Source organism: Haliotis rufescens, unplaced genomic scaffold (genome assembly GCF_023055435.1).
Source record: "Haliotis rufescens isolate VD_foot unplaced genomic scaffold, xgHalRufe1.0.p SCAF_4, whole genome shotgun sequence".
NCBI lineage: Eukaryota > Metazoa > Mollusca > Gastropoda > Lepetellida > Haliotidae > Haliotis > Haliotis rufescens.
Window position 1 is genome coordinate 469,131 of NW_025964112.1, and position 18,945 is coordinate 488,075.

Below are 18,945 nucleotides of genomic sequence, written 5' to 3' on the forward strand. Positions count from 1 at the left end.
AGCATTATGGTTTCCGTATCCTGGATCGGGGTTGTAGACGTAAATACATTGCCAGTACACAAGAAACTTGTATTTGATCAAAACATGTGTGTGTGTGTGAAGATTTTGTCCCCTAAAATGATTGCAAAATTAATTAATTATTCTTCAGACTTGTACATAAAGAAATTGCCTGCTACAAAAATGTCACAGGTTCAACAAATGGGTTTGTAGCCAAATGTCAAATGGTGTGTCTTTTATTTGGAACAGTTAGCTAATTGATGTTAGTTTCCTATTTGTTTTATTCCCTAATGTCAGATAACTTGCGGATTCCCAGGTGTCCAATTGAAATGTCAAATGTATTTATTTGTTTCCAATTTACTGACGTATATCGTAACGATGTCCCAAAACATAAAAAAATGTTAAAAAGTTTGATATTTACTTAAAACTTGTACATCTAGTCTAAACAACAGACAAAAGACATCTCTCACTGAACCTATTGGTATAATTTATTGACATGTTTGCTTCATGGTGAGGGAGTAGACATGTTTCTTATGCGGGTAAAATGGTCTTTAAAACTGATACAAAGCAAGCCTTTTTGCTTTAAGTTCAAATTGATGAAATATAACAGCACTTAAGTCCAAAAATATAATTTGAAGTGCATTCTAACTCACCACTTTCATGTCAATATTGAATACTGACTTGGACGACTTGCTTGTATTTCACAGCTGCTTTTAATTATCAGAAATGAGGTCAAAACAGGAAAATCACATCGAGTGGCAGGGCAACAATCAACGCCTCGGTCTGCGGACCTCCCTGTCCACGTGCTAGTCTGTAAATACACGAGACAGGACAGAAAGACAGCCCAGTATTGATTTTTATGGAATGGTTCGTGCCATTACTTACAAAGCACCAGGCATGACAACAATCTGCCATTAAAAAATTCACATTCCTGAGAGGGTAAAATCCGACATGTAAGAGCTTCAAGGAGATGAAGTACAAAAACACAAAACAAAATAGACGCCTTTGTAAAAAACGTTTTTACTGAAAATATATTTCACATCGTTTACCTTAATGACATAAATTATTGCCGAGGTGTAAAAAACAAACATTGTGTTGGAAGGGAAGTCTAAAGCAGCTGAAATACAAGATCAAAGATTGAATCTTCTCCGTGACAGTTAAGTATGGACGCGTATAGAAAGAAATTGATTAATGAACCGGGTTGGCATAGTCAGTCACATCCTACGGTCTTTGATAACATTTTCGCGATTCCTTTCTTATCTGTAGTTTTTCAAATAATCCATTAAAGAAGAAGGATTATTTTACATTTCGACCCAACAGCGCATATTTGAACAGTGAATTCTTTTAGATCAGAGCCACTTGACATGAAAGATCAGGTGCAACTTTACAGGCCGCCGTGGTATGTCGGGAGTACTGCTGCCCGGCGCCTGTATCAAACACTTACGTTTTACTTGCAACGATGTGTGCAGGTAAAACGTTGTTCCTGACAGGTGACCTCATTTGCATTTATCGATCGTGATACCAAGTGTTTGTTTGTTTGTTGTTTAACGCTACAATAACCAATATTCCAGCTATATGACGGCGGTCTGTAAATAATGGAGTCTGGACCAAACAATCCACTGATTGACATCATGAGCATCGATCCACGCAATTGAGATGCGATGACATGCATCAACCAAGTCAGTGAGCTTGACCACCCGATCCCGTTAGTCGCCTTTTACGATAGCAAAGTCGCCTTTTACGGCAAGCATGGGTTCCTGAAGACCTATTCAACCCAGGATTTTCACGGCAAGCATGGGTTGCTGAAGACCTACTCTACCCCGGGTCTTCACAGGCCGGCAAGCATATGTTGCTGAAGACCTATTCTACCCCGGATCTTCACGGGTCTGATACCAAACGTACCATCGATAACACTTTCCCTCATACTTAAAATGTTGTTGGCACAAGCTATCCAAGAAACAACAGAATCGCCTTGCTCAAATATTACATATTTAAATTACTTATATAATATTCAAACATACAACATGGTGTAAAATAATAGCACAGTTTGCTTTGAAACCTATATACTTCCAATATATATTTCACGCCCAAAATACTTCGTAATCTTCCTTTGGAGCATTTGAAGCACATTTCGGGACACTTAATATTTCTCAGAGATTTCTAAAATCAGTTTCAAACACGTCGAGGTCCAGCATCACCACGACAGCAAATGTTCCCCTAAGGTCTTGGATCAAGGCAACTTTCGTGCTGCTGGCCATCTAGTTTTTAGAAAAGATGCGGATTGGGGAACAAATCCAGCTACAAGGCAAAGGTAATTGGTTTGAGGTTGAATTCGTGTGACAATCATCTCTTGACGTGGCGGATTACCTCTTCCCTTCCAGACTTAACTGAAAATAACGTATTAGGAAAGCTCCACACGGGCAGAGTGGGTTAATCCCATTCCTGTCAGTATAAATCGACTTCCGAAGACCTGTACGGTAATGTCTATCGTAATATGAAAAGGACAAATCTATTTTGCTGACGTTTCATGCTTATTTTAATAAGCTTATAAGTCTTAGCATCTAAGGTTCCGAGCATTTGGTTTTTGTTTCAGAAAATAATTTGTTACATAAAAAGCTGGGGAAATGCCTAAGGTTTTACAAATCGATTCGCGGGGCTTCCAGAATGTCATGTAAATAGAACATCGTGCTATGAAAATAAAAACAATTGTTACCTTGAACCAGAGACCATCAACGTATTCTGTCTCTCGCAAAAACATCCCTTAGATAACCTCTCGCGTTATGCTGTATGTCAAGACCACAAATCTGAAGGTGTTTACATAAAAATGACGTATTCCTGAAATGCGTTTGATTACCACAATAAACCTCCACAGATAATGCTATGATGTCATGACATATGCGTTTTTGTCACAGGATAATACCTTTGAACAAACGTTTATTAACCAACATTACATTCTGTGATGACCTGAAGGGGAACCCATGATGTTCACATCGTCAACGGAGCTTTCAAAAATGACACAATGAATATTGACAAGCATTTGTGTAAGTTAGCAACTTCACAAATAACACGATGCCAAGGTACCGTCCTTTTGGAAGGAGTAAACCCGAGTTATGTCGCTTTCGCAGCAAACTAAGATTCAAAGCCCTCAATTATGTTTTTAAGATAATTCTTTTTGTAGATTAAGGTAGATTTACCTCAATGACGCAAAACAATGTCTAAGTTTGACACAAGGCACTATGCAATTACCCCGTCTAGACCTAGACTGGAAATGTACACCCTCATCGTCTCGCTGAAACTTGTTAACCTCGTCATTACGACTTTGACTTTGTCCAACACAACACAAGAACCACCCCTCACATGTGTCCCGTCAGAATACTCCTAGTTTAATGAACCCGTGAAGATCCGGGGAAGACTAGGTCGCCAGCAACCCATGCTTACTGTTAAGGCGATAATGCTTGTCGTAGGAGGTGACTAACGGGATCGGGTGGTCAGGCTCGTTGACTTGGTTCATTCGTATTCCAATAACGTGGATCGATGTTCATGATGTCAGTCACTAGATTGTCTAGTCCAGAATCGATTAATTACACACCGCCGTCATATAGCTGAAATAATGCTGAGTGCAGCGTTAATCAACAAACAAAAACAAAAAATCATTGATAATGCAGTGATTGATTTCCATAACATTAGGTTAAAGAAAGCCAGAATTGTTTCACTAAACTATACCACTGATCTCGGCAGATAGCGGCTCTTTGAGATTGGAATCGAACTTGTACACGTATAAGGTGATATGAGGTGAAATAGGTTTAACGTTGCGTTCAAAATTATCTCACTTACATGGCGACGTGTGTGTGTGTGTGTGTGTGTGTGTGTGTGTGTGTGTGTGTGTGTGTGGTTGCTTGTACTAGTCCGGACAAATGCCAGTTATTCCAGAGATACCATGCTCCAGTTTCACATGGATACCCCGCCGTTGACGGTATAAGTCCTTGTTTTATCCCCGTAATGCCGAGCACCAGGCAGGATAACAACAAGTACCATCTTTTAACGTCTTTTGGTATGACGCAGGCGGGATCGAACCAGACACTTTATCCACTCGACCACGGAGGCGGTTTTTACATGTATAAGATTATCACATCGCACATATGATCCCTTTAAGCTCCAGACACTTCTGATACTAGATTCCTAACGAACGGTATATGCACTGGCGGTGTACCTGTTGCCCACAGATGTTAAACAATGTTGACAACAGCTTGAAATTATGTTTACATCATTGCTCATGTCTTTTTCACTCGCATTTTTTGTATTATGCCCCAACCTGTAGAAATGTTGAAAATGTGATTATTGTCCAAATGTGTGTAAGCATCTATACCTAGAGTTAAGTTCGTTTAGATATTTCATATTGTCCATAAAGACGATGGGGCACACGTACCTGAGTCATTCAATGGCAAGGTATTCACTTTCATTTCTCAGTTGTCTTAACAACCTCAAGATACGGGTTCTGCAGGTGGTAGCTGAACATGTCGCCAAGATGCCATGCAGTAACCGACTTAATTATAAGTTCGAGAAACCAGTAATCAGAAACAGTTGAACAAATACCTGGTGACATGCCTACTCACATGGACAATGGTCCTTCTATCGATTTTTGACGTATCCTAACATATCACGTCGGCTCCAAATCTATGTTAGGTTACGAAAGACTGCTTTGATCACACCACCTCAGTGATTCCTTAACACTGCCCCATGCCCGTACTTCCGGTGATTGCCTAGACGTAGCTGAAAAAAGGTTTATGATCGTTTCAAACGTCCTTAATCCTGGCAGTGAGGTGCATTGTGAAATAACCACATCAAAACAGAACAAAATAGACAAACACCTATTGTGAAGCTAAAATGATTGTTTCAGTTGATTGTATGAAGATTGCCCCCAGTGTTTTAATTGATTGGGTAAGACACGTCGGCCAAGGTGATTCGAGTCAACATTTACATGAGTTCGAGTTTACATTTACCTCAGTTCGAATTTGAGGTCGAGTTACCCCTTAAGTGAATTCGAGTTCATGTTCACGTGTATTCAGAGCAAAATGACAGGTATAAAAATGACATCTATGGAAAGTTAAGAATATCTATCTCTGCAGAACAACATCGTGGCTTTGGACAAAAGTCACTGTTGACAAAAATATTTATTCCCAAATAAAATTGTCTGGATATTAGGTTTCCTCTATTCTGAGTAACTCGACTCCTTCATCAGACTGTTGGAAGACCTGAACATGAGCATAACAAGATGTTCCAAAATATAAAAAAGCTAACTTGCTTGAAAGATGTCCTTACACTCCCAATGTCGTAAACACCTTACACTCCCAATGTCGTAAACACCTTACACTCCCAATGTCGTGAACACCTTACGCTCCCAATGTCGTAAACACCTTACTCTCCCAATGTCGTAAACACCTTACGCTCCCAATGTCGTAAACACCTTACACTCCCAATGTCGTAAACACCTTACACTCCCAATGTCGTGAACACCTTACACTCCCAATGTCGTAAACACCTTACACTCCCAATGTCGTGAACACCTTACACTCCCAATGTCGTAAACACCTTACTCTCCCCATGTCGTAAACACCTTACACTCCCAATGTCGTAAACACCTTACACTCCCCATGTCGTAAACACCTTACACTCCCAATGTGGTAAACACCTTACACTCCCCATGTCGTAAACACCTTACACTCCCAATGTGGTAAACACCTTACACTCCCAATGTCGTAAACACCTTACACTCCCAATGTCGTGAACACCTTACACTCCCAATGTCGTAAACACCTTACACTCCCAATGTCGTAAACACCATACGCTCCCCATGTCGTAAACACCTTACACTCCCAATGGCGTAAACACCTTACACTCCCAATGTCGTAAACACCTTACGCTCCCAATGTCGTAAACACCTTACACTCCCAATGTCGTAAACACTATACACTCCCAATGTCGTAAACACCTTACGCTCCCAATGTCGTAAACACCTTACACTCCCAATGTCGTAAACACAGAATCACCCGAGGCGTTTTGTGTCTCAGCCAAAGTATCCAAAAGCACGGTCCACAAGAAGTGCCGTTTAATTCATCCTTAATTGAATAACAAACACTTCAAAGCCAGCTGAGGTTTTTGTATCACATCATTCAGTAGGTAGCCTAGAGCTGAAGTGTACACGAAAATAAAGCTTAATTACTGATTTAGTCGCTGAACGGAGTCGCCCAGACATGTAATGCTGCTTAAAGCTCTCTCAAGAGGAGTCTATTTACGGTACAGAGATTAACGGAGGATGATAAAAGTAATCTCACGTGCTTATTTGATCATAGCAACAGCAGGCGCTTGGCTACGTGGTGCTTGTACGTCGGTGTCGGATAGATGGATAAACAGATAGACAGACACATAGACATATAGACACAGATACATCGTCACAGGGAGGCAAACAACGGATGACAGGTGGAGTCGGAAGTCCAAACACGAAACTCAAAACTAAACAGATCGATGGGTAGACAGATGGATGGACAGGCGAAAGGCAGACAGGGGGGTGGATAGCGAGGTGTAGACAGGTGGATGTATAGCGATAGGTAGACAGGTGGGTGTATAGCGATAAGAAGACAGGTGGATTGATAGTGATAGGTAGACAGGTGGATGGATAGCGATAGGTAGACAGGTGGGTGTATAGCGATAAGTAGACAGGTGGATGGATAGCGATAGGTAGACAGGTGGATGGATAGCGATAGGTAGACAGGTGGATGGATAGTGATATGTAGACAGGTGGATGGATAGTGATATGTAGACAGGTGGATGGATAGCGATAGGTAGACAGGTGGGTGTATAGCGATAGGTAGACAGGTGGATGGATAGTGATAGGTAGACAGGTGGATGGATAGTGATATGTAGACAGATGGATAGCGATATGTAGACAGGTGGGTGTATAGCGATAGGTAGACAGGTGGATGGATAGTGATAGGTAGAGAGGTGGATGGATAGTGATATGTAGACAGATGGATAGCGATATGTAGACAGGTGGATGGATAGCGATAGGTAGACAAGTGGGTGGATAGTGATATGTAGAGAGGTGGATGTATAGCGATAGGCAGACAGGTGGATGGATAGCGATAGGTAGACAGGTGGATAGATAGTGATAGGTAGACAGGTGGATGGATAGCGTCAAAGGTAGACAGGTGGATGGATAGTGATAGGTAGACAAGTGGGTGGATAGTGATAGGCAGACAGGTGTATGGATAGCAATATGTAGACAGGTAGATGGACAGGCGATGAATAGATAGGTGATGGATAGACAGGTGGATGGATAGCGATAGGTAAACAGGTGAATGGACGGATAGGTAGACAGGTGATGGATAGACAGATGGATGGATAGCGATAGGTAGACAGGCGATGGATTGACAGGTTGGTGGATAGTGATAGGTAGATGAACGGGCGGTGGATTGACAGGTGGATGAATAGCGATATGTAGACAGGTAGATGGATAGGCGATGGATTGACAGGTGGATGAATAGCAGTGGATGGATAGCGATATGTAGACAGGTGGATGGATGGATAGGTAGACAGGTGGATACATAGGTCGCAGGTAGACAGGTGCATTGTTAGAGCTATGTAGACAGGTAGATGGACAGGTGATGGATAGACAGGTGGATGGATAGCGATAGGTAAACAGGTGGATGGATAGCAATAGGTAGACAGGTAGATGGACAGACGATGGATTGACAGGTTGATGGATAGCATTGTAGATGGAAGACATACGGACGGACACATTTCTTTAAGATAAATTCTATATGTGTAAACTGTCTTCACAATTTAACAGAATATCAAAACGGAAAAACGACGGTGGTTGATGGGTGCTCGGGTGGAGGGGATGCATACATGGATGGCTAAATGACAAAACCATTTCCCTATTCATAAGTGGAAATGGATAAACACTTACTCAACAAATAAACTACGTATAAAACTGAGATATGAATAAATGTACTTTGAGTGATGTGGCCTTACATGTCCTCTCAGGAGGACAATAATTGTACACTACTTCATCCCCCTTTGAGGATACAGCCACTAACCATCCAAGTCACAAATCATACATTACCAATATAAAATATAGCTATCTACATAATTCAAATTTTATCGATAAGTTACATTTCTTTAAAAAACAACAACAATTAAATGAGAATTGACAGTATACACATGCCAAAAAGTTAAGCGCCACCATAATCATAGTCTCTTGATTTCACGTGTGGGAATCAGAAATACGAAATATGATGATGTATGACTGAATTAGGCTTCCATAGTTTCATGAACCCAAATTTGTCCAGATACCACAAGGAAAGCGTGCTTTACGTGTTGCTGCAGTTCCCCTACCTTATACATAGTGAAATTCAAGTTTCAGACAGTTTCCTTTCTGCTCATATTCTTGATATAGATAAACTTGCTTTGGGACAACTTTTGCATCACATGAGGTTTACATATACGGCTTATAACAATCGTACATCTCGTTATAATAGTCATCATTAAGTGCCAAAAGTAACAGCTCACAAATATGGTGGTTGGCGCTTAACTTTTGTGCATGTGTATATTAAAAAGATCCTCATTTGATGATGATTTGAAATATTTATCCCTTGTGATGGAAAAATCGACACAGCCAAACAGGACATGCCTGACCGTGAGTCATTCATCACAAAGGATACAAAACTTAGGATCCTCACCTTTCAATAAATATTCATGTGTATACCTGCTATGGCCAATACGACATCATCGTATTATAACCTTTTTAAATCTGGACTGACAACCCAAGTAGGTGTAACAGATATTTGGTTTAATTTCATGCTGTTGATTGGTTGGCTGTTTTGTTGTTTAACGCCTCACTCAGCAATATTCCAGCTGTATGACGGCGGTCTCAAAATAATCGAGTCTGGACCAGACAAGCAAGTGATTGATATTATAAGAATCAATCCACGGAATTGGGATCGATAACACGCATCAACCAATTTCCTATAATTTATTTACACCTACTTGGGTGTCCCACTTCTTTTGCATTTGATCACGGATGTTAGATCTCATCTCGGGTTATTAACCAGTTTATCAGTTATTAATCAGTGGTGTCACAGATTTATTGAGTTCTGCTTTTACAGCAGCATCGGCCATTGAATTCCCAGTGATTCCAACATGGCTGGGTAAACGATGTCGTATTGGCCAGTAGCAAGATCATTAAACAATACAACAATTTTCTATTAACACATACACAGACAAGTCCGTTATTAACCTGAAAAACATGGGCCAATGTCTACCATAATTGATAGTAACATTTGACTTGCATGTGTGTGTGTGTGTGTGTGTGTGTGTGTGTGTGTGTGTGTGTGTGTGTGTGTGCGCGTGTGCGTCTCTGTGTGCGTGTGTGAGAGTGTGTGTGTGTGGGGGGGGGGGGGGGGGGGTGTATATGTGTGGTGTCTCTGTGTGTGTGTTTGTGTGAGTGTGTGTCTCTGTATGTGAGAGTGTCTGTGTGTGTGAGTGTATATGTGTGTGTGAGTGTCTGTGGGTGTGGGTGTGGGTGTGTGAGAGAGAGAGAGAGAGAGTGAGAGAGAGAGAGAGAGTGTGTGTGTGTGTGTGTGTGTGTGTGTGTGTGTGTGTGTGTGTGTGAGTGAGTGTGTGTGTTAGTGTGTGTGTTAGTGTGTGTTAGTGTGTGTATGTGTGTGACGGTTGTCTCAGGGGGAGCAGGGTACGCTCACGTCTTCGCTAACACCTGGTATGGTGACTATTTGATAGTGATCTACACATGCTCATGGTATGTTTAGAATCGTGCAGTGAAGTCTGCCTTTAGAAAAGATTATGGACATGGTTTTTGCCGCTCTTATTCACTGAGAAAGCGCGAACATCATTAAAATGACCACAGTGTGGTTTGAACACAATGTCGAGATGTTCACACCAAACATTCTATTATAAAACAAGGGGACTACTTGTTGACCTTTCAGATCTCTGTCCGCGTTAAGCATCACGTCCGTATTGTTAATGACGTTAAAACATGTACGTGATGCGATTATTATGTTGACATTTGTAACAAACGGTGAACGTAACACAATTGACATTATCGCTGATCAAATTAGATGAGTTATCCGAACAGAACACTTCACTCATTGTTCTGTTTCGCCATGCTGGCTACGAATTGTATCATTGCGTTGTCCATTGCGGAAATCAATGACGTCACGTGGTTTGGCTGGTAATTGTCTATTTCATGCTATGCCGTGTCACCATGGTCACGTTGCCAAGCAACGTAATGTCACCTTGTCACTTGTATTGTAGTCTTGTGACACGAGACATTTTGTCAGCGAGGATTTCGCCAGAGTTTTACAGAGACGTTGTCCCGCAGGAACCTGTATCTTGTGATTACGTCCACACAGCGGTATTGTGTGAGCCTCGCGGTGACGGAAGCGTTTATTGGTATCTCAACGTGGATTTGTAGTTTTACTTTCATCTGAATTACTATTTATCTCAGAATGTGTGGCTTTTCTAAATGGCGTGATGAGAATGATCAGGATGTTAGAGTTCTTCCCGTAGGGTTTGTGCCAATGTCAGTATGCATGTAAGCAAATATTTTTAATTAAACGTTTTGATTTATCCAAAGGACAAGCAATGCAAATCTCAAAGAAGAACAAAATACTAGCAATACAAATCTAAAAGAATAACGCAATATTGCTTAAAATAACATTCAAATGAGGGGGAAATTAGGGTTGTGGCGATGATAAGATGTTTTGACTGAGGCTTGAAAGAAATAGGATGTGGTGAAACTATGATAGATTTAGCTGTCATGGTTGTTGTCTCAGAAGAAATATTGTATAATATCACACACGTAAATACAATCAGACGGTGTTAAATATATGTACATATGTACATTATAACCTTATGTGTAAGTGGTACATGCGAGTAGTCATGACTCAATACGTCTAAAACCGTCAAGTGGACCGAATCTCATTGTCATTGAACGAATAAACACAAGGAACGCAAGTGGTGCTACTTATTGAAACAACATATGGAGTAACTAACAAGTATGATGAAGTATTACTACTCGTCTGATATGGGCCAAACACCGTTCGTTAGAGTCACCAAATTGGTAAAAGTCAACTAAACGACCTCACGCTAAGCTGATACACCCGCCTCCCTGTCTCGTACGTTTTTAAAGAAACGAGTGGAATACTATGGTGTCTGATGAATACCAGTGGACCTTCTATAGTGTGTGATATAAACTCTTAAAAAATAGGGATACTCGGAAATAACATAAACGTGAAAGAGATATTAGTGTCTGGTAATAGTTGTAGGATAATAATGAACGCATTGGGAACACATCACAACCGATAGTGAAATAGATGTTTTGATCGCCAACGGTCTTGAAGGGCGATCGGGGAAAGATGGGAAATTTCAAACTTGACTTTTTTAGATAACAGTGCGCAATACCGCCACGATGTGTCACACATTCACGCACTCGACGAGGCATGCAATGGCCATTTGAAGGAGTCTGTTCAGCCAACGTAGTCGACGGCCTATGACGTTGACGCACACGTCTCACTTTGTGTCTCAGACGTGTTCAGTGGGGGAAAGGTCTGGGCTCATTGCTGCATTCTATAGATGTGCTGCTGGAGGTGAACATTGACGATTCGTGCACAGTCAACACGGGCGTTGTAGTCCTGAAAGACAAAATGTCGACCTACACGACTTGCAAAACGGGACAACAAAGGTTTCAGTACGTTGCCACGAAAGTACTGTCCAGTGACGCGTCCGGGCACAATGTGGAGTGGATTCGCTCAGTCATGGTGATGTCATCCACACAATACCCGATCCACCGCCAATTCCGTCATGACGTCTCAGGCTTTCATTGGCTTCGCCGTCGCCGTCGCCGTCGCCAGACGCGACAACGCCTATGAAGGAAGTGCAAAGTGAATCGGGATTCAACTGAAAACATGACAGCCACATCAGAATCTCCCCTTTGTGTGAATGCTTAGAGATATCAGATATCAGATGCCTTTCTATTGGGAGACAGTGGATATCCTTGCAGGCCTTTTCTCCAAATCCCATGGCAATGCTCAGCAGAGATACAATGACAGCTTGTGTTCTACAAGAGTTACAATATTTTACATTTAATCTTGATTTTTTCATCACTTTAGTAGTGTGTTCAAGTGCTCAACAATAAGAAATGTAAATTTAGTTTTACATCGATCACAGTGCAGAAACAAATAAGAAACGTATCCAGTTACTAGTAATATTGATGATTCAAAGAAGCAAACAGGTTGCTTCTAAAATGTAGATTTTAATATGACATGATGTATTTATGTATTTGAGACAAACAGTTCTTGTTTTTTCAACAAATAAGGATGAATCCACGCCGCGGGTGTCAGGTTGCCCTTGCCTATGCTGTTCTCCACAATGTATCCATATTACTGAATGAGCCGCTACAAGATGACAACGACAACCCAGGCGAAAAGCCAACAGTGGACTCATATGGTGGGAGGCATGATGGACGACGCATTAGAGATTACATTGCCAATACTTTCTTCTCAAGCTAAAATATACAAACAGAGAACACAAGAATTTAAGATGGTGACAATGAGTGGGTGTGTGAGTATGGTTTTACGCCGCTTATAGCAATTTTCCAGCAATATCACGGCGGGGGACACCGGAAATGGGCTTCACACATTGTACGCCCACGTCTTCGGCGTGACGGGCGAACGCTTTAACCACTAGGCTACCTGACCGCCCCAATGAAAATGAACTGCAATCCATTAATGTTTTTAGAAACATTTTTTAAACGTCAGGTATTTATTCCTGAACAAACAGGCTTTGGGCTCGATGTTGACGCTACGGTAGATACATTACGCCAGATCCGGCCTTATAGACCTAACGGCGGTTCACGAAATTGTGTTTAACATTCTACATGCGTGATTTTTTAACGGCTTACAATTTCGTGATATTGGTTGATAATATTCATATCTCGCAAATAGTATATAATATTATACAATATTGGCAGTTTTGTTTAGATATTGTAGACATGGTAGACAAATATTCTTTCGAAAAAGTTCAAAGTCATGTTAAAATATGGAAAAGGTTTATCCCGTGTCTATATAAACAGACGACTTTTCGAACGTATGAAAGAGTGAAGTAGACGAAGTTAAATTCCATAAATACAAACTTAGATCAGCACAGATTTTAGCTTTTATGAAATATTTTACTCTGAAAGCACTTACTTGGAAGAACTTCCGTTCCACAGCCGCTGAAACTAGCATAAACTAAATTCGAGAAGAACCCTGATAATGGGGGCCCCCCTCCGGTCTTTCTCTGTTGCAGCCTGTAGTCCGCGAAGGTTTTCTAGGCCTTTCATGTTAACAGTATTAACAGTTATTTAACGGCTGGCTACCTAACACGTGTTTAAATATTTATCATGACGTTAAAAAGCCGGGTTCAGAGCAACAGGGCCGAGATAGTTCAACATAGTACATTTTACTCCGTGTCACTCTCGTCTACCTGGAACTGGACTTGGATTTATAAAAAAAGATCAATCGTTAGATTTTAGACAGTTACATAACCAGCAACACATAGTAGTGACGCCACCAAACAAATGGAATGAATGAATGAATATTGTTTTATGCCGCATCAGCAATTTTCCGGCTATTCACGGCGAGAACCAGTCAATAAAAATTCAAGCATATATATATATATATATATATATATATATATATATATATATATACAGCAATCATAAAGGTATGGTATCAAAGATCACATGACATATCAGTCATATGTGACAGTAAAAGAAGAAAAACTTATTATTGTGGCTTAAACCTATATTTTGTCAAAAAGATGGGTTTCTTTCTAAAATTCTATATTCGTATGTGCCTATATTTGAGTAAAATAAAAAATAAAATATGTTTGCCGTAGTAAAACAGCATTCACACAGTCTGACAGAATGTGTTTCATGGTAACTTGACATTGCCAAGGAATACACATGGGTGCATCTTCTCACTGTTAAAGGAAAGCGTGAATGTCTGAAACGACATCGGCTTAAATAACGTCATCTCTACGACAGGTGACACTGATATTGTTATGACTAATGCCTGGTTGAATACTTACAGCTTGTTAGTAGTTTGTTTGTCCCAATGTGACTGCCAACACTGATTTAGATATTGCCTGATTACTGGCTTACAATCATAAGGGAGCTTAGTGTGTGTTACTGCTTGCTCAATAGTAGCTTTTGTCAACATGGCTTGCAAGCCAACGAAAGAAAATATCATTATCGGCGGCTGATAAATTCGGGAGTCGTTCTACAATCTTCAAAAAGGGATGATCAGATTTCTGACCATTTATCGTCTTCCAAGCGGGACAAAGAATCACACAAAAAAAATTAAATTGTCTGTTCTGAGAGTGCGTAATATGTTGCAAAGCTAACGAAATAGTCTTTGCTTCTGCAGTGAAAGTAGAGCTTCCATCATGAAAGACGAACTATCATTTGTAACTGCAGCAGCTGATACCTTCTCCTCTTCTTTAAAACCTTCGGTATAAATACATGTAAAAGAGGGGTAGTCATCTTTAACTTCGCGACAAACTTGGTGATATTGTTAAGAATTGGTATTGGCTTTTTCCAGCCTTGTTGAGTCACAAATTACCATGGGCTGTATACATTGTCATGGCGGTATATTCGACAGTTGCAATTTGGCAACAGAAAGAAGATTTGAATAAACATCTTTGATGTGAGGTTTCATGCGAATTCCAAGTGGCAGTATTGCATTTCACTTTGTTAGATAGAGACCCACATACGGAGGTATTGTCACATTGTCAAAGGCTTGATTAGTAGGATTTATTTGAGTTTAGTCATATATTGAAAAGCAAACCTACCCCGAACCTGTTACATTTTGACTAGTTTCATTTGCCTCAACATTCAGACTTTCACACAACCCAAACACAACCTCAGACCCTAATGGTGAATATTATCATGTTCATGCAAATCTTATTTACGAATCATTAATAAACAACTATAGTCCAGCATCGATCTGACTCATGCTCTGTAGAGATATGCATGTAGAAGTGTTTCAATATCCCCGACCCAATGAATATTTGACTAAACTTTAAGAATATCAAGTGCCTTGATATAAGATGTAATACCAAAAATACCAAAGAACAATTAAGGATCATTATGCATTTCCGCTTATTACAAAAATGGAAACATGTTTCGGTTTGTGAAAACTTAAAATCACTTATGACCTTATAGAGATCTGCCTATGCTATGTTATGTAGTTAGTATGCATGTTACTGCCTCAACAAGACACATTAAATTCAACACACAAAGAACCATGAGTGGTTTGATTCAGCACTTTTGCGAGACTGTTGATGTTAATGCTAAACAAGGTAACTGAAAGAATACACCCATTTCTTGATCAAACATATCTGATACAGTCGATCAAACACGAACTTGGAACTGTCTATTCCGCCCATGGAAGGTAATTCAATATACCATATGTCCATGTGGTATCAAAGGCCTTCTCTAAATCAAAGAATATAGTAACTGCATCTTGTTTATTTATGAAGGCGTTACGAACAAATGACCCAAGTCGTACAAGATGATCAACTGTACTTCTACAACGTCTACATCAATATTGTATATCTGTTATTAAGTTATTAGATTCAAGATGCCAAACAAGTCTATTATTAATCATTCTTTCCATCGTTTTACAAACACAGCTAGTCGGAGAAATTGGACGATAATTTGTTGGATTGGTATGATCCTGGTTTAGGATTGGAATGGTGATTGTTTTGTGCCAGGAATCTGGAACGTACCACGTTCCCATATGTGGTTAAGTATACAAAGAAGTACTAACACAGATTTATCAGGTAGATGCGTCAGTAAGACCTGGTAATGGATCTATTCATGTCCAGTTGCAGTGTCATGGAATTTATCAACTGCTGCAGGCAGTTCATCGAGGGAAAAAGGATTCATTATAACTTTCTGAAATTTCAGATGAAAAATGTATATGCTTTTAAAATTCGGGAGTGTCATTAGAAGAAGCACCCTTGCTGCTGTTTCCCCTAATTTATTTGCAATATTGATTCCAGAAACAAATGCACGCCATGAAGAACGCTTAATTCATTTCGTTGTTCTGCGAGCGTTTGCTCTTAATAGTTTTTATTTGTTAAGATGAATCGATGATGGATAAACATTAAAAAATGTCTTGGTTTTTTCCTTTGTTTTCTAGCTTGTCTGCAATCATTGTTGAACCATGGCTTTCTAATACGGGGAACTGTGGATGATTTAGGAATAGTGTTCATTTCAATATTGATAAGATCCTGTGAAAATGATTCAATAGGGTGATTTACATTCTGATACTATTCAGATAAAAGATTGTCAGCACATACCTTCTGGAATTGAGTCAAGTTAGCTTTATTGAACCTTCATCTGGAATCTCTTCAATAGGCATAATGGTTTTGAGGAGCGTTGGAAAGTGGTCAGTTCCACAATGTTCATCATTTACCGTCCATTCGAAATCATTCAAAATCAAAGGATCTGCAATTGTTAGATAGAGGGGCGAATGTGTCTGAGTGGCCGGATGCAGATAGGTATTCGAATCATCATTAAAGATACGCAGTTTGTTGTTGTTCAAATCGCCAGTTATAATGAAGGGCCTGAGGAGTTGATCAGTTAAATTCTGAAATGTCACTGGTTGCGGAGAAGATGAAGGTGGAATATATAATGAGCAAAGTGTAATTGCAATATGTAATGTTACCAACACCGCAACAGCGTGAAGAGTTAGTTAGTTTTGAGTGGCACTGGACTATGAAGTATGTTTTGTCTAATCAATACGGACACACTATCTGACGTTTTGTCAGTGTTGATGAATAACTATGATAAGTATCACACCTATCAATATCTGTTTTATCAGTTCCTTCAGGAATGTGTACTGAATACAGAAAGCTTTTGGATTAAACTCTTGTTGAAGAAGACCGAATTCAATAAAATAAGCCCAAAACCTCTACAATTCCACTGTATCATGTTTTGTAAATGATTTATGATTTGGGTGCATTAATTGGTGAGTGACCATGCATTGACCTTTTGTAGCAGACTCCCCAATTCAGTTGAAGCCATTGTCACAGATGGTCTTCTGGTAACAGAGTTATATGACTCATGTCATAGAAAGGATGGAGCAAGGTTCTTAGCTTCAGTGTAGCTAATGTTATGACATTATATATATATATTTTTCCATTTGCCTTTTCCATATTGGACACTCTTTAGACGAGCATGGATGCTGACATCTCAATGGATTTGGGAAATATACTTCAACTTGAGGATTGCCATAAGCTGCTTTGATGGATTTGGGTGCAGTTTGGGGGATAAACGAAAACTGATACGCACTGGTTTGAATCGCTAGTTCTGATGTCTAGAAAATCTCTCCTTTATCTCTCAACTCAGATACAATGTAAATCTCTGTCGTATCCTCCAAAAGATTATCCTGATCCCTAATAGTTCCTTTACTTGAATTGAGGCACCTATTGACAGAAACTGAAATATTCCAGCCAATATATCAGTTCGAAGCAACTTAGTTGATTGCTGTCTTTTAGCACATTCTGTACAAAGTGATCAAGATCTTATGCGTTATATATTTTTGACATCACCTGCTGTACCATACACTCCTTTGGAAATAGCAAATGGGTTGAGATTAATTGGTTGCTTCTCTGGAGACTCAATAACCAAAAATCTTGGCCAGTATTTATCTTGTTACGGAGGTCGATGAATATCATCAGTACTTGGTTCATTGTCAAGCTAACGTTTTTCCCCGAGGTGGTTTGCAAGATCCATGTTGTAGGGTATAATTAAGGATTGACTGTGTATTTTTTTCGGTTCATTGAGGTATGAATGAAAAAACCGATGTGCAAACTGTATGAATCCGCGTAGTTGGAAAAATGCTAGTTAGAAATGAAACCTGAAGACATGAAAGTTGAACCGAGGCGAGCGGGAAAAAAACAGGCGAGCGAGCCTGCACGTTTGCTGTTTCATTCATTCTCAGCCTTCTGTTTCAGAGGGTAGTTTGGACAATGAATATGCCTGAAAGTCGCTAAATGACCTGTGCATGACGATACACGTGAGCAAAAAGGGAATTCCATCGACTGTTATATTGGGATTCCCCGACATTCCGCAGTAATAAAAGTAGTGTGCCTCGGTGGGCGTTGCTTCATTTTTTACATTCATTGGGAAATGAATGCAATAACACGTGACCAATTCAGCTAATCAGAATGCAGGAATTACAGTGAACACAACGAAAATGTAATTATTGTTTCGTCATCCCAGATCCCCACCCACCATGGAGTATCATAAAGACTATAAACAAGTGGTTCTCTGACTTATAGCACCAAGGCTACGGGTATGATATACTCTTCTGTTAAAAAATCAACAATTTATCATTCCACCAGATTGGCCCATGAGCCAACGGCTTCTGGGCATACGACTCTAGTCAAAGTACATACTCGTAAACGATATATTTCAAATTAAATGAAGATAACAGATTCATAGAAACGGTTAACATAACATTTTAATTGTGACAAATTTGTGCAATACAATTTTAATGCACAGGGCTTAGCGTGACCAGCCGATTGAAAGAACCGGACCTTTTCTTCTGAAGTAAGGGTCGAAGTGGTGTATTGGGCAAAGGATGCTATTCCTGGAATCAGTGCCCTTAACCACCAGACTACCCTCCTCCACCAACACGGGGGCGCAACTTCCGGCAAACGGGTTGCCCAACTTAATCGTCAATTACGACAAGCAATGGGTGCTGAGGCCTCATTCTACCCCGGTTCCACACGGATTTGAATGGCTGACTGTTGTTTCCTGGCGATTGGAACATTTCGCATGCATGCATGCCGCTATTATTGGCCACGGGAGTTTCATGA